This window comes from Bos grunniens, chromosome 13 (assembly GCF_055505025.1).
Source record: "Bos grunniens cultivar Pamir isolate PY7600 chromosome 13, Bosgru_T2T1.0, whole genome shotgun sequence".
Classification (NCBI taxonomy): domain Eukaryota; kingdom Metazoa; phylum Chordata; class Mammalia; order Artiodactyla; family Bovidae; genus Bos; species Bos grunniens.
The window spans coordinates 26,071,146-26,091,829 of NC_141177.1; the positions used below are offsets into that span (position 1 = coordinate 26,071,146).

At 42.3% G+C, this 20,684-nt stretch overlaps 1 long non-coding RNA gene across 1 annotated transcript; it reads right to left on the reverse strand.

The window, feature by feature from the left end:
- Positions 1-15,770: 15,770 nt before the first annotated feature.
- Positions 15,771-19,849, reverse strand: LOC147360538 (uncharacterized). Its single transcript, XR_015139253.1, has 2 exons — positions 19,714-19,849; positions 15,771-15,808 (listed from the first exon to the last, which is right to left on the reverse strand). It is a non-coding gene; the product is annotated as an uncharacterized LOC147360538 (long non-coding RNA).
- Positions 19,850-20,684: the final 835 nt, after the last annotated feature.

The following is a 20,684-nucleotide window of genomic DNA, read 5'->3' on the forward strand; positions in this document are numbered from 1 at the left end:
GTGTAAGTGTTCCCTATTCTCCACATCCTCACCAACACTTACATTTTACCTTTTCGATAATAGTCACTCAGACAGGGGTGAGGCAGTATCTCATGGTAGTTTTGATTTGCATTTCCCACATGATTATTGATAATGAATGTGTTTTCATACACTGTTGGCTGTGTGTGTGTCTACTTTTGAGAAATACCTATTCATGTCCTTTGCCTATTTTATATTCAGGTTATTCAATTCCTGTTTTTGAGTTTTATGAGTTCCTTACCAATTTTGCATATTAACCACTCATGCACATCTATTCTTCTATTCCCTACACTGTCTTTTCCCTCTGTTGAGTGTTTCTGTGCTCAACCTTTTTGCTTAAATGCAGTCTCACTCACCTATTTTTGCTTTTGTTGCCTGTGCTTTCAGTATCCAAAGAATCACCACCCAGACCATTATAAAAAGCTTTTTTCCTATGTTTTCCTATATTAGTTTTATGGCTTCAGGTCTTATGTTTAAGTCTTTAATCTATTCTGAGTTGACTTTTTTTTTTTTTTTACCATTTTTAAAATTGAAGTATAGTTAATTTGCAATGTTGTGCTGGTTTCAGGTGTACAGCTGTCTATGGACAAATAGATAAAAGAAAATACTGTATATGCAATGGAATATTATCCAACCTTTAAAAAAAGAAGTAAATCCTGTCATTTATGATAATATGAATGAACCTAGGTGACATTATGCCAAGTGAAATAAGCTACACAAAAAGGCAAGTACTGGGAGATCTTCCTTATGTGTGGGATCTAACAGAGTTAAACTCATAGAAGCAGAGGGTTAGGATTTGTGGTTGCCAGGAGTTGGGGTATGCAGGGAAGGGGAGGGATAGTTTAGGAGGTAAAGTTTCAGCTATGCAAATGAATAAGTTTGGGGATCTGACGTACACAATATGACTGTAGTTAATACTGCACTGTGCTTTGAATTTGCTAGGAGAGTGGACCCTAAGTGTTCTCACTACAAAGAAAAAACAGAAAAGAAAACATAACTATGTGAGATGATGAATATGTTAATGAACTTGATTATGGTGATAGTCTCACAACGCATATATATACCAAAACATACATACATTTTCCATAGTCCATGGAATTCTCCAAGCCAGAATACTGGAGTGGGTAGCTGTTGCAGAATCTCCCCAACCCAGGGATTGAACCCAGGTCTCCTGCATTGCAGGCGGATTCTTTACTAACTGAGCAACCAGGGAAGCCCAGGAATGCTGGAGTGGGTAGCCTATCACTTCTCCAGAGGATCTTCCCAACCCAGAAATTGAACCAGAGTTGCTTGTATTGTAGGCAGATTCTTTACCAGCTGAGCTACCAGGGAAGTCCTTCCATTATCTATTACACCTCAGTAAAAATGGGGAAATTCAATTAGCATGTGAAACGTAAAACAACAAAGCTTTTAGGAGAAAACACGGGAAACTACTGCTTGGATAGGACTCACAAGTTGTATTTCATTTATATGACTTTTTAAATTTTATATTGGAGCATAGGGCTTCCCTTGTGGTTCAGATGGTAAATAGTCTGCTTGCAACGCAGGAGACCTGGTTTCGATCCCTGGGTCGGGAAGATCCCCTGGAGGAAGGCAGGGTGATCCACTCCAGTATTCTTACCTGGAGAATCCCATGGACAGAGAAGCCTGGTGGGCTACAGTCCATGGGGCTGGACAGGGTTGGACATGACTGAGCAACACACACACACACATAGCCAATTAACAATATGGTGGTAGTTTCAGTTGGACAGCAAGGGACTCAGCCACGTACAGACATGTATCCATTCTCCCTTGTACATAACTATTAAATTTTGCCTAATTCATAGGTTTCTCCCTCTCTTCCTTTTTTTTTTTTCTCAAACAACTCTTATTACAATTTATTTAGTTGTTGAAGGAAAAGGGTTATTTGTCCTCTAGAGTTTTCCCTAGTTTAGATTTTGCCACCCTGCAGTTCAGACCTATTTGGAATTCTTATTTGAACAAAACAAAAATTATGAAAAAAGTAAAAATAGAAATATAAAAAGTAATGAAATTATCAGGGAAATCTGAACACATGGATATTTGACAATATTGTAAAAATTAGTGTTAACTTTTTAATATGTGACGAGGGAATTATGGTTTTATTTTTAAAGGAGCTGTAATATTTTAGGTGTACACATTAAAGCAAAATAATATGACGTTCCAAAGGAATCTAATGGGCTGGGGGTGGGAGTTGTAGCAGCAGGAGTCTGGTAATTCCTTAACAACAGGCTCTTCCAGCACAGCAGTGGGAGCAGGGGAGAAGGCTTGATTTGTAGCCCTTGCCAATTTCCATGATGTAAATACTCCCACTATGGTTGGCTGCAAACTCCCAGCAGTGTGTCATTGAACACAGAATTGGGAAGAGAATCTTGGGTCTTGGAACGGAACATGGAACTGGGTCTTGGCAGGCAGAGCAAGTCAGCTCCAGGACATGACTGGTATCGGGCAGAGGTCAAACAAGATTAGCTTCGAGTCCATCCTGGTTGAACCTGAAAGATGAGTCCTTGAGGGTTCATTAATTATTCTAATTTAAAAAATTGAGACATAATTGACATACAATGTTATATTTGCTTCAGGTGTGCAATGTAATGATTTGACTTATTTATTGCACAATGATCACCACAATAAATTTAACAGCCATCCATCACCACATAGTTAAAAATTTTTTGTGATGAGAACTTTCAAGATCTCTCAGCAACTTTCAAATAGACAATAATCTTATTAATAATAGTCATCGTGTTGTATGACACCCCCATCTAATTCTGTATATGCTCATTTTGTATCAAAATTTTAAAAACAAGAAAAAAGAAAGAAAAATCCTAAATCTCAAGATTAAACTTTATTTTTTTTTTTAGACTTCCAGGGTAATGAGTGGCCATTGCAAATAATTATAAACAAGAATTAGGACTTCCCTTATGGTCCAGTGGTTAGAAATCTGCCTGCCAGTGCAGGGGACATGGATTCGACCCCTGGTCCACAAAGATCCAACATGCCGTGGAGCAACTAAACCCTTGAGCCACAACAACTGAGCCTGTGTGCTCTAGATAGGGCCCATAGCCAGTAGCAAGAGAAGCCACTGCAATGAGAAGCCATGCATCACAGCTAGAGAGTAGCAGCCATTCTCCGCCGCTTGAGAAGGCCAACTCACAGCAAGGAAGACTCAGGGCAGCCAAAAATCAATACGTTTATGAAAAAAAAAAAAGAATTACATGTAATCACATCAGTGGTCCATGAGAGACTTGCCAAAGTAAATTAACGACAAAAGTGAGAGCTACGGTATTACTCAGTGCCCACTACCTGCTTGACCTTGTTTAGTGCTTTACAAGGAATAACCCAAGGGGCTATTGTCATCCGTGTTTCACAAACAAGGAACCCGACAACCAGACAGCTGAACAACTTCCTTGGTCTACAATCAAGCAGCCATAAGGGGTAGTACTGGGATTCAAATCCAGATAATCAGGCTCCAGAGCCTGTGATTTTAAACTCTGACCTAAGACACTTGATTCCACACCCAAATTTGTTGGATTGGAGATAAATCAGTGATGTTGCTGAAAGACAGTCAATATGTGTTGTACTGTACTCAGTCGCATCCAACTCTATGTGACCCAGCCCGCCAGGCCCCTCTGTCCATGGAACTCTCCAGGCAAGAATACTGGAGTGGGGTTGCCATTTCCTTCTCCGGGGGATCTCCCCGACCTAGGGATTGAACCCAAGTCTCTTGCCTCTCCTGCATTAGCAGGTGGAATCTTTACCACTGCTCCCCCTGGGAAGTCAACATGCCGTCCAGGAAATCCTTTCCCCATTACTGATTCACTCTGTGGACCTGTGCTGGACCAAATGATGTGCAAGGAGCTCAAGCTGCTGAGCACAACCCCAAGGAAGTCTGGATGCCCTCCATGTCTTTAGAGCACATATTTTGAGACACAAATGTGGTTTTGTAATTAGGGACTTTGGGTCTTGCTGTGTAGGTGGTCTCCAGCCTTGCATCCCAGATTTCTTCCTCTCTAAAGTGAGAAATACCAACTGAGAGCCATGATTCTGGCTGGGAGGGCACACTTGGGAGTAGGTTTAGGAAAAGAGTGAAAGAAAGAAATACTTCCATCTAAGAATCTGGAATCAACGGCCTTGACCATACAGCCCAGAAGAGCACTTGTCATTCAAAGTCATGAAGAGTTTGAAGATGAAATACCTGGAGAAACAGGAGGGCCTTTCCATGAATCATCTCTTGAAATTAATGAGATCATCACGGTGGCTCTTTCAATAAAAGAAATGTGAATGTAGACCTCCCTGACCCTACCTACCAAAATTTTTCTCATGGCTCTCAAGATTCTAATGCCTTAGGTTCTTTAAGTTTGATGAACCCTTTAATGTAGTTTCATTCAGATGATTTGATGATGCATTTTCCCCTTAATTTCAAGCCAAAAAAACTTTTTTAGTACCAGATTGCAAATAGACTGGCCACTAAAAAGCTGTAGATCAGAGAAAGAGAAGCTCCTAAAGAAAAAAGTTATGACCAACCTAGATAGCGTATTCAAAAGCAGAGACATTACTTTGCCAACAAAGGTCCATCTAGTCAAGGCTATCGTTTTTCCAGTAGTCATGTATGGATGTGAGAGTTGGACTGTGAAGAAAGCTGAGCGCCGAAGAATTGATGCTTTTGAACTGTGGTGCTGGAGAAGACTCTTGAGAGTCCCTTGGACTGCAAGGAGATCCAACCAGTCCATCCTAAAGGAGATCAGTCCTGGGTGTTCATTGGAAGGACTGATGCTGAAGCTGAAACTCCAGTACTTTGGCCACCTCATGCGAAGAGTTGACTCATTGGAAAAGACCCTGATGCTGGGAAGAATTGGGGGCAGGAGGAGAAGGGGACAACAGAGGATGAGATGGCTGGATGGCATCACTGACTCGATGGACATGAGTTTGAGTGAACTCCGGGAGTTGGTGATAGACAGGGAGGCCTGGCGTGCTGCAGTTCATGGGGTCGCAAAGAGTCGGACACGACTGAGCGTGAACTGAACTGAAAGAAAAAAATGGTAAAAAGGTGAGGGGGAAATCAAACTGGTGCAGAAAGTTTTAAGGAGAATTTCAAGTTTTCTCGCCTTCTCAAAAGAAAAAAAAAAGAATTATTGTCACTGAAGTAGCTGGAAGAATTCTTATTCGTCTCTAGGAACCAGAATCCAATGAATACATATTGCAGAAATGAATACATATTGCAAAAGAGAAGGGACCTTTCTTTAATTAGTAACTGTGAAATCTAAAAACCAGTAGATAATCCAGGTTAAATTCAAAATGATAGTACATGATAACAAAGCATTAAACCTTTACCCATAAAATTATAACTCATCATACAATCCATTGACAAATCACCCCATAAAGAATTCCATAATTGCTTCTCTCTGCAACTATAAACATCTCCATTTTCTTCATATAGAGGTTCAAATATTCTTATAATAGTTTCAGCAATAAATCGAAGTTGTTGTAGTAGTAGCTTACCCTTTGCCTTATGGCTTTTAGTTTTATTAAGTAGTATTAATAATAGTAGTAGAGACACAATGAGGTCCCTGGTATGTGCCTGTGATGAGTTCAATCGATCAAGGTTCAACCCTTGATGAAATCCATCGTGTCTTCAAAGTAAAACTGTTCTTTCTATATAAAAGAGGATTTGTTTCACATCTACATACTGAAGAGAAAAATTAAACTTATGTCACTTTTTACCCCCCAATTAGGAGTTTTAAATTCAGACATGGAATTAACTCACCCTCACATATGACCATGATAAGAGTTTTTCCAGGCTTGATTCAGCAAATCTGCAGCAACTCAAACCTTTATTGTAAGATTTTAAATTCAGGTGAGTTTCAGGAGTCAGTTTCTGCCCTTGTCCTCAAAATAAGCAATTCTGCCAGTTTTCCTCTGCATTCCATTGTGGCTTTAGGTTCATCAAAGCTGGTTCCACCAGTTGGTGCCATCTGAGGAATCTTATTACCTTGGGCTTACTTCTGCCTCATTTAGTTCTTCCCCCAAATGATACTGATCCTGTTTCCAGACCCTGATGCTTGATGCACCTCTTTACAAATGAAGAGATGAACTGAATTGTAGTAAACAAGATCCAGACCACAGAACGTGGGGTTTAGGGACAGAAGGCAAAGGATGAGCATCACAAATCAGCCAGTATGTTTTTCTAGTTAATAGAACAAAGGAGAAGAGCCTTCAGTAACTCATTGGGGATTGAAGAGGCATTTGAGAGCACTAGGTCTCTTCCTGGTTCGTTCATTTTTTTTAAAGGCCTTGGCAGAATAGTAATAAAAGGACACTTCCTTAACATCACTGGGAGTGAGAATGGATCCGACAGCCAGCAATACTCAACCTTCTTGAAGTCAGGAACAACAAATTTCTGTTCTCATCACTGTTATATAATTTTGTTCTGAAAACTGCACTTCTAGAACAATTAGACAAAACAATAATAACAAATGGAATTAAATACACGAGAAAGTGGAAGGTACCATTCTCATTTTGTGTGGATGAGATGATTGTATGACGTAAGCAAATCCCAAAGAAAGCTTGCAAGAAAATCCCAAAGAAAGCTTGCAAGAAAATCCCAAAGAAAGCTTGCTGAGTGTACTACAGTATGAAATTAATACGAGCACTGGGCACTAAGTGCTTTAGTACTCACCTGCTACATACCAGTAGAAGATAACATCTATGGAGTCGTTACCCTGGGCCAGGCACTGTTTAATTCTTTGCTACTCATAAACTATACAACTATAGCAATAAAATTTTATACTTACTGAGTGTTTATTATGGGCTAGGCCTTGTCAAAATACTTCAATACGTTTGACAATTGTAAGAGGCTTTAAATCCTGTTTGTGTCATATGATATTATAGATTAAAAATGTGTTGTTACTACATATATAACATAGCTTATAATTATACATATATGTGAATTTACACATTATCTATTAAATTATATATAATGTGTTATACTATGCATTATAAATTTTATTACCAATTAGTCATGGTTAGATTTTTACATTAGTACATACTTATATAACATTTCTCATGCTATAATTACATATATATAAAGTAATATATTACCAATTATATAATTTATTATGCTATATTTTGTTATATAGATTAATATCTACTCGTGTGTTACATTTAGGGCCTCCTGTGTGCCAAAGCGGGAGATGCATGAGACTCGGGTTCGATCCCTGCATTGGGACTGTCCCCTGGAGAAGGGAATGGCAACCCGCCCCAGTATTCTCGCCTGGAAAATTCCATGAACAGATGAGCCTGGCAGGCTACAGTCCATAGGGCCACAAAGAGTTAGATATGACTGAGCACACACAACAATATGCTACGTTACTACATAGTTATATATTTCATATCATAGTTACATGTGTATAATGGATACAATTGTACACATTAAGTTATATATAACTAAACTACATCATACTACATTATGTTTTCAATCACACCATCTATGGAGGAGGAAAGTGAGGTACAGGAAGGCATCCTTCATTTGAGGTCGCGAGGCTCCTGGAACTCCCATGCCACTCTGCTCTGGCTCCAGAATCACTCTTTATTTTTGGCTGCGCTGGGGGCCACAGCGCATGCAGGATCTTAGTTCCCACACTGGTGATCCAGCTGGTGCCCTCTGCAGTGGCAGCCCTAGTCCTAACCACCGGACCACAGGGAAGCCCCCAGAACCCCTGCTCCTCAGCTGTGCGCTCCCCGCCACCCTCTCTGGCGCCGCTGAGCTCTCCACTGACTGTGGGGACCTCTACCTGCTCTGTGCCTGGAAAGAGACAGGCACGGACAGACACTCTTGCATCTCCTGCATTGGCAGGTGGATTCTTTACCATTTCCTGGTGGGCTGCCGTCTGTGGGGTCGCACAGAGTCGGACACGACTGAAGTGCCTTAGCAGCCACCAGGGAAGCCCTAATGTTTCTGCCAAGGGTCAAAAGCTCAATGAGCATGTCATGTGTGATTTTAAAATTCCAAATGGCCCCATTCTCCCAGCTACACGGTACTGAAGGTGGGAGGAACATATGGAAAGGCAGGGCGCGTGCAGGACACAGAAAGGGAGGCAAGGCCATTGGATTTCTTCCCTCAGGATTGTGAGGAAAGAACCACTGGTGACAGATGCTGCAGAGGAAGCATGTTGGGGGAGCGGCAGCTGGACCACTTTGGAGCTGAAATGGTAACCAGGAACTGGTGGGAGGAGCCAGGTGGCCGAGCTGGGCAAATGGAGCTGATAAGCAGGTAAGCAGAGGAGACACCCAGGAGAAAGGTCTGGTGGGCAGCTTCTGGGCTCTCACCAGCCTCCCAGGTCCTTGCCTCTGTGGGTGGTCTGCATTCCCCTCAGCCACCACTCCATTTCCTCCCCTCCCCCCCCCCACACCTTGATTACTTCCAGGGAGTCTATATTTCTTGGTGGCACTAGTAGTAAAGAACTCACATGCCCGTGCAGGAGATTTAAGAGACACAGGTTCAGTCCCTGGGTTGGGAAGATTCCCTGGAGAAGGGCATGGCAACCCACTCCAGTATTTTTGCCTGGAAAATTCCACGGACAGAGGAGCCTGGTGGGCTATAGTCCTTGCAGTTGCAAGGAGACAGACACGACTGAAGCAACTGAGGGCACACACACATATTTCTTGCAATAATTGTGTGTGTTAGTCGCTCAGTCGTGCCCGACTCTGCGATCCCACGGACATAGAAGTCCATGGAATTTTCCAGCCAAGAAGACTGGAGTGGGGTGCCATTCCCTTCTCCAGGGGATCTTCTCAAACCACGGTCTCCTGCATTGCAGGCAGATTGTTTACCGTCAATAATTAGACCCACCCTGAAAACGACCTGATGGTTGGGGACAGAGTAATCGCACTCAGAGTTTATAGCACATGTATCAACACCAATACTAACCTCTTAGAAAGTAAAACCAGAAAAAGGTACAAACCACCACAAGAAAAATTATAAAATATTTAAGAACAAATTTAACAAGCGCAGGTTTTTATTAGATGAAACTGTAACTTTACTGAAATACAGAAAAGAAAATTGGAATAAATGGAAAAAAAAAAAAAAACACCTTCCTTGTGCTTGGCTAGGAGGATTCCACATTGAAAGATGACAATTCTCTCTAAACCAACCTCTAAATGTAACACAACCTCAGAGTACTTTTTTTTTTTTTTTTTTTTGTCGCTCCATGTGGCTTGTGGGATCTTGGTTCCTCAACCAGGAATCCAACCCATGGCCCCTGCCATGGAAGGGCAGAGTCCTAACCACCGGACCTCTAGGAAATTTCTTACCCTGATTTTTTTTTCCCTACTCTGATTTTTTGAAAGCAGCTAAATTATGCTATGTAGCTCACCCTGGAGATTGTATCATACAAAAGAAAAGCAGATAAAATTCTGAAAATGAAGGTTATGGACAGGAGACTTGCCAACTAGATATAAATAATAATCTAAATATTACAACCATGTGATAAAGAGAAGGAGCATTAGAACAAAACACAAGTCCAGAGAAGAGACTAAAGTATTTGGAAATCTCATATATGATCCAAGTAGTATTTGAATGCATTGGTCAGGATTCGTCAGTTACATGTTAACAGAAACTCAACATGAAATAGCTGAAGCAAAGCAGGGATTGGATGGAGATTCGTAACACTACAGGAAGATCAAGGGCGGATATCTGCATCTTGGATTTATCCTCCCAGTTTTTTTTTCCCCATATGGTGAAAACCCTGTCCCATGGCCCAGTTCTTCCAATCTCACCATCAAAACTTGACTGAGAAACAAGAAACAAGCAACAGACCAAGGGCATACCTTCACACACGCTTCCATTTGCATGAAAAGCATGCGTGCGTGTGGTGTTGGGGGAGCATGTGTATCTGCGTATGTTTAAACTATGCCCACTCCAGCAGGATGCATAGTAAACAGGAAGTATTGGATGCCTCCGGGGAGCAGGTGCAAGGTGAGAATCACTTTCCCTTCACTGGGCCTCAGGAAAAGCGTTAAGGACGGTCCCCAGGTCACAGCCTGGCTATCACTGGTCTGTGCCGGTGCATCTTGTTTTATTGATCTACTTGCTCCCTTTTACCTGCAATTTCCCTTTCCACCATTGCCAGCAATTCCAGGATGTTAGATGTCCAACCCTTTGGGGTGTGTGTGTGTGCTTGGGGAAAATGTGTAAATTGTCTGGGGGCACATTTTTTTAAAAAATGAAGCAAGTTTATATATTAAAACAGTGCAATCACAGCAAGCAGCATATCAGATGTCATTTACTTGGACCCATTCTGCATTTTATGCACCTTCACCAAATGAAACTCTTATAAATGATTGGCTGTGGCTTTGAAGCCATTTATCTTGAATTTGCATGTTAGTATTGAACATGCTTCTTAATAGATATATCTGCAATATTTGGAAGAGAATACATGCATTTGCTCAGTGTTTGCATTTGTCCAGTGAGTTTGTAACTTCATTTTTTTAATTTATTTTTAATTGGAGGGTAATCAGTTTACAATATTATATTGGTTTCTGCCTATATCAATATGTACCCTCTCTCTTTAGTCTCCCTCCCACCCCACCCCATCCCTCTAGGCTATCACAGAGCACCAGATTTGAGCTTCCTGCGTCAGGCAGTAAATTCCCAGTGGCTTCTAATTCCACATATGGTCACGCATGTGTTTCAGTGCTACTCCCTCAATTCATCCCACCCTCTCCTTCCCAATGAGTTTGTAACTTTGGATTTGACAAATGTGATCGTTCTAAGAATAAGTGGAAAACATGTAGGCCAACATCAAACAAGTTGATGTCTTTAGGATTAAATATGTTAGTTACTATGCTAGTTATCTTATGGTATCTCATTAGTCACCCCAAATTAGATGGTGTATGGCAACATGTACTCTGATCAACCAGCAACAACAAATCTGGATTCAGATTAACCACCAAACTAACCACAAACATAACAGACTTCACCCACCACTCATTATTCCTTCAGATTTCACTTTTAATCTTCTATTCTGGTTTTTTTATTCTCCTTCAGGGATCACAGTTCACTGTGCATCAGTTTCCAATAATCCCAATAGGCTCTGTTTGCCTATCTTCATTCATTAAAAAAAAAAAAAAAAAAAAGATTTGGATAGATTGGGTGCTTCCCAGGTGGCACTCGTGGTAAAAAACCCTCCTGCCAATGCGGGAGACAGAAGACAGAACTTCCCGATCCCTGGGTCGGGAAGAATCCCTGAAGGAGGGCATGGCAATCCATTCCAGTATTCTTGCCTGGACAATTCCAGGGATAGAGCCGCCTGGCAGGTTATGGTCCATAGAGTTCCCAAAAGTCGGATATGACTGAAGCAACTTAGCATGCATGCATGTTGGATAGGTCAAATGTTTTTAAGATTTTTCTTGAGGTATAGTTGATTTACAATATTGTGTTAGTTTCGGGTGTGCAGAACAGTGATTCAGTTATATGCATCCAAATCTAAAGAGTAATATACATTATTTATATTTATATAGTTAGATTTTTTTCCCTTATAGGTTATTACAAAATATTGAGTATTGCTCCCTTCAGTCATTCAATTTTACTCATTGTAGAAATAGGATGGTTGCTCTGCTGAGAAGCAGCAGCTTCGTTCTGTTCAGTTCAGTCGCTCAGTCGTGTCCGACTCTTTGCAACCCCATGGACTGCAGCACGCCAGGCCTCCCTGTCCATCACCAACTCCCAGAGTTTACCCAAACTCATGTCCATTGAGTCGGTGATGTATCCAACCATCTCATCCTCTGTCATCCCCTTCTCTTCCTGCCTTCAATCTTTCCCAGCATCACGGTCTTTTCAAATGAGTCAGCTCTTCGCATCAGATGGCCAAAATATTGGAGTTTCAGCTTCAGCATCAGCCCTTCAGTGAATATTCAGGACTGATTTCCTTTAGGATGGACTGGTTGGATTTCCTTGCAGTCCAAGGGACTCTCAAGAGCCTTCTCCAACATCACAGTTCAAAAGCATCAATTCTTCAGCGCTCAGCTTTCTTTATAGTCCAACTCTCCTATTTATACATGACTACTAGAAAAACCACAGACCTTTGTAGGCAAAGTAATGTGTCTGCTTTTTTAATATGCTGTCTAGGTTGGTCATAACTTTTCTTTCAAGGAGTAATCATCTTTTAATTTCATGGCTACAATCACCATCTGTAGTGATTTTGGAGCCCCCCAAAATAAAGTCTGTCACTGTTTCCATTGTTTCCCCATCTATTTGCCACGAAGTGATGGGACCAGATGCCATGATCCCACTTTTCTGAATATTGAGCTTTAGGCCAACTTTTTCACTCTGCTCTTTCACTTTCATCAAAAAGTTCTTTAGTTATTCTTTGCTTTCTGCCATAAGGGTGGTATCAGCTGCATATTTGAGGTTATTGATATTTCTCCCGCCAACCTTGATTCCAGCCTGTGCTTCATCCAGCCCAGCATTTCTCATGATGTACTATGCATATAAATTAAATAAGCAGGGTGACATTATACAGCCTTGGCATACTCCTTTCCCAATTTGGAACCAGTCTGTTGCTACATGTCTAGTTTTAACTGTTGCCTCCTGACCTGCATACAGATTTCTCAAGAGGCAGGTCAGGTGGTCTGGCATTCCCATCTCTTGAAGAATTTTGCACAGTTTGTTGTGATCCACACAGTCAAAGGCTTTGTCATAGTCAATAAACCAGAAATAGATGTTTTAATGGAACTTTCTTGCTTTTTCGATGATCCAACGGATGTTGGCAATTTGATCTCTGGTTCCTCTGCCTTTTCTAAATCCAACTTGAACATCTGGAAGTTCATGGTTCATGTACTGTTGAAGCCTGGGTTGGAGAATTTTGAGCATTGCTTTACTAGCGTGTGAGATGAGTGCAATTGTGTAGTAGTTTGAGCATTCTTTGGCATCGCCTTTCTTTGGTATTGGAATGAAAACTGACCTTTTCCAGTCCTGTGGCCACTGCTGAGTTTTCCAAATTTGCTGACGTATTGAGTGCATATGTGCTGGTATATTGCTCCCTTCAGTCATTCAATTTTACTCATTGTAGAAACAGGATGGTTGCTCTGCTGAGAAGCAGCAGCTATAGTATCCAAATTCCATTTTTCATATTTCCAGGAACCTTCAACAGAACTTTCACATCAGACCAAGAATAGTTTATCAAATATCTTTCCATCAGGAGCTTGTCAGAACTGCCCTGTCTGAACTTCCCTTTATCCTGAGCTGCCCTTGACATATTGACATGAGGATGTGATGCTGATTCTTGCTTCTGACCCCACTAAGCAACATGGGGTATGTTATGTTTAATTTATATAAATGGTGTTATGGTACAGATCTCCTTCAGTTTTTTATCTCATCCAACACTTTTAAAAAAGTATTTTACTGAAGTAATAGTTGATTTACAATGTTGTTGATTTCTGCTTTATAGGAGTGATTTAGTCATACCTATATATGCATTCTCTGTCATGTTCTTTCCCACTGTGGCTTATCACAGAATATTGAGCATAGTTCCTTGTGCTATATAGAACCTCGTTGTTTGTCCACTCTGTGCATACTAGTTTGCATCTGCTAATCCCAAACTCCCAACCCATTCCTCCCCCCCAACCACTTCCCCCTTGGCAAGCACAAGTCTGTTCTCTCTGTGCATAAGTCTGTTTCTGCTTCATAGGTAGGTTCATTTATGTCCGATTTTAAGATTCCACATATAAGTGACATCATATGGTATTTGTCTCTTTCTGACTTCATTCAGTATGATCTCTAGTCCATGTTTCAGCAGATGGTATTTCATTCTTTTGAATATGTGCGGAACACTCTTGTGTGCTTTATCCATTCGTCTTATCGAAGGACATGCAAGCTGTTTCCATGTCTTGACTGTATAGTGAAGGACAGGGAAGCCTGGCATGCTGCAGTTCATGGGCATGCAAAGAGCTGGACATGACTTAGTGACTGAACAATGACTGAACAGCTGTTTTTAAGATCTATCCCCAATGCTGTGTATGTGCCTGGTCCACAGCTTCCACTGTGTACATGTATCACTGAGTTAGAGTAGGTTACACTGTATCAGTCAGTCAGAGTAGATTACACTGCAGTAACAAATACTCCCCAGATTACAGGCATATCTTATTTAATTGCACTTTGCTTAATTGTGTTTTGCAGATACTGCATTTTTTAAATAAACAAATTGAAAGTTTGTAGCAACCCTGTCTTGTCAGATGGCGTTAATGCTTTTTAGCAATAAAGTATTTTAAAATTAAGGTATGTACATTGCTTTTTTAAAACACAATGATACACATTTAATAGACTACAGTATAAACATATTTGTATATGCGCCCTGAAACCAAAAAAATTCATGTGATTTGCCTTATTGCTGTGGCTTAGAACTGAAAGTGCAGCATCTGAGGTATATCTGTGTAATAGTTTAGAACCACAAAGGCTTATTTCTCATAGATGTTGCACGTCCACTGCAGATAAAAACACCGACCCTTGACTTCCATTTGCAGCTGACATCCACTCTGCCCACATTCTCACGACCTTTCACTTTTATTTCACATGGTCCCACCTACCTTACACGGCAGGGAAGTTCAGTCCCATCACGTGGTCATGGAAAGAGAAAGCTGGAATATTTGTGGACAGTCCTAATGACCACCAGGGACACTCAGGCTGCCTTCAGCTCCCTGTTCCCCCAAACAATGGCATGATAAACATGTGAAACAAACCTGTACTTGTTCCATACAGGCCCATGGCCACTGTTTTAGGCATACACCCAGGCATGGGATTGCTGGGCAGCACAGCACACATTTCATTTCCCTCAGGAGTACCAGGCGATTCTCCAGACGGCTGTCGCAGTCCGAACTACAAGCAGGCACAAAAGTGTGTCTATCCCCACATCCCTCTGATGTGGAGGAAATAACCACCTTTCAAAATTTTGCCAAATAGGGATAAAGGGATAGCTACTATTGTTCTTAATGTGGTCTCTTGTTTCTAATGAGTTAAAGCATCTTTTCATATACTTTTCAGCCTTTTAGATGCCTTCTTCTATAAAGTGCTTGTTCATAACTTTTTCTTATTTTTTTTTCCTATTAGGGTTACTATAGTTCTATTGTTGATTTTCAAGAGTTCCTGGTAGAAATTTTTTACTGTATGGCCTTCAATATCTTTTGGATTTAAACAACGTGAATATACTTCTGCCCCCCAGAAAGTTACATATTATTTTAATGGCTCACCTATCATCTCCCAACACTTTGCGGGGAAAAAAAATTAAAGAAAGGAAGATAGAACAGGCTTGAATCAGAAGCCATACCTGAGCCAATTGAAGTGGGCTGAGAAGGTGAGACTTATACAGTGACAACTTCTATTTAAACCACAAAGTTGAACAGAAGAAAAAAAATTTCCCAGAATAAAGGGGAGGGTTGAGGGGGAGAGGAAGGGAAGGATGCTCTTCTTTTGGGCAGACAAAACAACAGATGATCCCTGGATCGGCATTTGATATAAAAAATAAGACCATACATCCATCAAGATCCTTTTGATTGCAAATGACAGAAACAACTGAAACTAAGCTTTAAAAAAGGGATGTGCTGGTTCAAGTAACTCGAAAGTCCAGTGGATGGGACAGCTAGATCCACGTGTTCCCATAATGTCTTCAGTCCCCGTCTTTGAATCCATCTCTCTGATAAGCTCTCTCCAAGGTAGGCTGTCTCCAACAGCCAGACACACATAGAACCTTAACAGCAGCAGCATAAAGTGGTTTTTTCTTGATCTCTGTGGTAAAAACACATCATAGGGAGGAATTCTCATTGGTCCAACCTAAAAGACACACCCTTTTCTAAACCAATCACTGTGGCCAGTGGGATGGCGTTGCCTGATTGGTCAGATATGGGGTCAGGGTAGATGATGGATAAGCCACTTCAGACACAATGAGAGGGTGCCCCATAGAAAAGAAGGAGAGAGTTCGTGCCAGAAGGAGAGAGATGACATGTTGGACAAGCAGAACCCAGAAGTACCAGATCCAGGCCAGATTTCTACCTCATTCCTTACATCAATATGCATTCCATATGGACAAGGACTGGGGCGAATGGGAAGAAACCACAGGAGAGTGAGAATATAATACTGGTGACTGAAAGAATTAGGGGCTCAGCAAATGCCCTTCCAACCAAGACACTAAAATCAGACACTATGATGACAAAGACTGATGCCTTCTAAACTTCCATAGCACAAACACAAAACAATCAGACTCTCCATAGGCAAGATCAAGAGACTATTGACAAACTGAGAGGAAAACATTTATAACCCACACGTCAAAGTATTGGGATCCCATATGTGCCAAAGAGTGCTTAAGAGATTCAGACAAAGTGGACAGCCGCATGGAAAGCTGAGAAAATGACATGAATTAATTCAGAAAGTGATGGTGCAAGTGCAAAAGCTGTCTGAAAGATAGGAAAAAAGATAAAAGTTTAAAAAAATTGCCAACTCTGGGTAGAAATACGAATGTGCTCAGACCTCCTTCAGGCCCACCCTCCAAAAGCAGATGGAGTCCTGGTGTGCACACTCTGAGCCCGAGGAGTGGCCAAGGGGGTGGACAGAGCTTGGAGGTGTGGGCTGGGGTGTTGACACATGTGTGTCCAGTCCCTTCAGGGTGGGACCTAGACAAGGACGGAAGAAGGTGCAGACCCAGGTACCTCTGTTTATACTCTTGCTTCGGGTCCCTTGGATGCTCAAGCGGTGGATCATTCAGAGCTTTTGAGAGCCAGGTTAGAATTAGGGACATTATCCTAAGAGCAACAGGAGGCCCTCCTAAAGGACTCTTGGTAAAGAGAAGGACAGGAATAAATTCGGGTTTTTAGAAGATCCTTCTGGCTTCAAGGGGGTGAATGGGTGTGACATTAGAAAGGAAGAAGAGGGAAGGGTTGGGAGAGTGCTGTCATAATTCAAAACAGAGATGATGGCAATTTACATTGGAAAAACAGGAAAAAGTGAGGAGGAGAGACAAACATGGTCATGGATGCTATATGGGGTTGGAGAGAGCAAGGGATCAGGGGTCACTTTTTAGGCTTCTGGCACCTGTTACTGGTGGGCAGTGGTGCAGTCTTTGGGACAGGGAGCTGGACAAAGATTCAGCTTTGGTGGGAGGTGGGGAGGGAGGGGGGAGAGGAGACCACAGACACATCGAGCTCATTGCCTTTGAGACATCCAAGCAGGGATGCCAAGCAGGCAATCAGATGACTAGGTCCAGAGCTCTGGGGACAGGCTGGGTTGAGGAGACACGTGGCGTCAAGACTAGATTTTACATCATCCAAGGTGCCACCTACTGGAAGCTTTACCATTATTTCAGATAACACTAAGAAAGAAGAAAAAAGCATTGATATTCAGCTATACTATGCCCCAGACTGAATAGTTCTGATTTCAGATAAAATGTAAAAAAAAAAAAAATGCATCTGAGACTTGATTAAATTGATTGTTAGGGTGTAAGTCTGGCTTCTTCTGATGAACTGAAGTGACAGGGACATGGTGTGATTGAAGGTCCCTTCTGTGACGTGGAGAAGCTGGAAAAGGTACTACGGCCTTGCTGCACGAGGGGTCCTGGGGCCCCTTTGCGTGTCTCTCCTTCCACTTTATGGTGCACCCATCTCCAGAGCTGTTATCAATTTGCAAAACTAAAACTCGGACCCCATTAAACACTAACCCTGCACTGTCCCAGCTCCCTAGCTCCTGGCAACCACCATGTGATTTTCTGTGTCTGTGCCTTTAACAACCTCTGGTTCTCTTTAGTATGCTCATCCTCAGAACCCAGCTGCCCTACTGGGAAGAAGCCTGAAGTAGTTCATGAAGAGGTCACTTGGGTCCCCAGCCCCTGTTCCAGAGACCACTGGCCAAAGTTCAGACACTGGAGCAGAAACAAGCTAGCCCCACTGTGCTCAGTCTGAATTCCTGACCCAAAGAAACCATGAGAATAATCCATGTCACTAAGTTTGGGGGTCATTTGTTATGTAGCCACAGTAACTGGGACAGTAGGTAATTCTTACAAGCAGTTTCTCTTGTGAAGGAGAGGAGGAAACTCGGGGAAGGGGGTGACCCAAGGAGGGTAAGTCAAGGACAGCTGGTCTTTGTTTTGCTTCTTTAAGCTGGAAGCAATCTGAGTATGTTTTACAACTGAGGGGAAAGAAATACCCATGGGAGGAGACTTGAGTGACTTCTCTGGTGGTCAGTGACTTAAGACTTCATGCTCTGAATGTAGGGGGGCCCAGGTTCAATTCCTGGTGAGGGAACTAGATCCCACAGGCCGCAATGAAGACTGAAGATCCTACATGCTGCTACTAAGACCCAGCACAGCCAAACATATTTTTTAAAAAGGAGACTTGAATATTCGAATGAAATAGGACGAGTCCATGGGTAAGTTTTTCCAATGGATTGGGTTTGATCCCTGCCAGGGAACTAGATCCCGCATGTCACAACTAAAGATCTCATATGCTGCAATGGAGACCCATCACAGACACATAAATAAAATACTTTTTTTTTTAAAAGGAGACTTGAATATTCAGATGAAAGAGGCTGTGTCCATAAGGTAAGGTTCCTGATGCGGTAGAGTGGAGGCGGTTCTAAACACAGGTGGAGGGCTAGCCCACCTGTGAAGAGGGACCACTTCCTTGTTATCAGGTGTAAGAAGGGTGTGCTGTAGGAGAGAACCAGGTGTTCACAAGGCTATACCTGTAACGTGGAGAAGGTGGTGGGGCAATTGTGGGATAGCCGCTCTATTCTCTGTGAGGATGTGAGTGGGGAGGGTGAAGTCAGAGGTTTGGGGATAAAGTTGGAAATATCTCTGCAAAGAAGGGGAGGATATGTTGACCAGACAAAGCAGCAGGACATGAGGACCGATGGCTTACTTGATGCTGGTGATTAGGAATCTCTAGGAAATCAGGTGATCCTGGTATGTGCTTTTTTTCTCTATAGGAATTATCTACCCAGGTGCAGGCATGGTGGAGTCACCCAGGGCTGAGGTTCTGAAAGCTCATGTGATAAGATAACAGGGCAGTGGACTCAAGGCTTTAGCAAAAGAATGGTTGTACATGATGCAGCATGAAAATTAGGCTGGAGAAGTACAGAAATTATGGCGGGTTGGGGCAACTGAGGCATTTTGACTCAGCATTCCCACTTCTACAATTTATGTGGAAAAGAACTTTGTGCCTGGGTGTCCAGCAGTTAAGACTTGGGGCTTTCACTGCCGTGGGCCTGGATCTAACCCGGCTTGGGGAACAAAGATCCCATAAGATGCCCATGCTCAGTCACTTCAGTGGTATTCAACTCTTTGAAACCAGATGGACTATACCCCACCAGGCTCCTCTGTCCATGAGATTTCCCAGGCAAGAATACTGGAGTGGGTTACCATTTCCTACTCACAAGATGCACAGTTACCCCACTTTCCCCACCCAAAAAGAGAAAGAGTACTGTGAAAAAAAGAGAAAATGTGGACCACTTCTGGTTTCCAAGTCCCTATGTAAAGAACTTAGAAACAGTCACTCCATCCTAACAAGTAAAAAGCTGGGCAGATTATTAAAAACAAAGAAAACCCAACAACTCTTCTTGGATCTCTAAGATGGAAGAGGACACAGAACAAACTTCTGCCTTGAGACTGGAGAGACCAAGAAGCAAATGCAGCAATCACTACTTACCAGAGTGAGACTCACAGGTCAAAACCCTGGGGACCAATGTCAGGCAAGAAAAGCTGAACTGTAATTGAAAGACTGCTGGAGGCTCGGTGTGGATAACTCTGAGCTTAAAAACCTAAGACCACAGGGGTAGAGGGACCCCCAAATATCATGAGATTCACCAGCAGGAGCTCAGCAGTGGTGGGGGGGGGCAAATATCATGAGGTTTACCAGCAGTAGCTCCACCAGTTCCCCCTAGTATTAACAAGTATCTGAGAAGAATCCCCTCAGGCTACCAGCATGGAGAGGGGGGAAGGAACCATTTTAAATACTCAGAACGATCTGTTCTTCTTAACAAGGCCTGACCCTCAGGGGAAGCAAGTACCAGCACCTGGGGAAGGGAAACACCCAACTGTAGTCCATTGGAGTCATTTGGTTCCGCCTAAGTGTAAGGAGATCAAACCAGTCAATCCTAAAGGAAATCAGACCTGAATGTTTACTGGAAGGACTGATGCTGAAGTTGAAACTCCAATACTTTGGCCATCTGATGTGAAGAGCTGACTCATTGGAAAAGACCCTTATGTTGGGATAAGAAGGCAGGAGAAGGGGATGGCAGAGGATGAGATGGTTGGATGGCATCACTGACTCAATGGACATGAATTTGAGCAAGCTCCCGGAGTTGGTGATGGACAGGGAAGCCTGGCATGTGGCAGTCCATGGGGTTGCAAAGAGTGATCCCATGGACTGAGTGACTGAACTGAGCTCAAGTGTGGAGAAACACGGGTGAACTTCACGGTCCAGAGACACAAGCTCAGGAAAGACTTAATTACAGGACCCTTCCCCTCCCCTACTCCTCACCACCATGTTACTAAAGGGCTATTTACAGCATTTCTTTTTTACCTAGTACATCATATATGCCTATCAAGAAAAGAAACACCTGCAGCAAAGAAAATTTTAAAAGGCATACCAAGTAGCAAAAATCACAATCTGAAGAG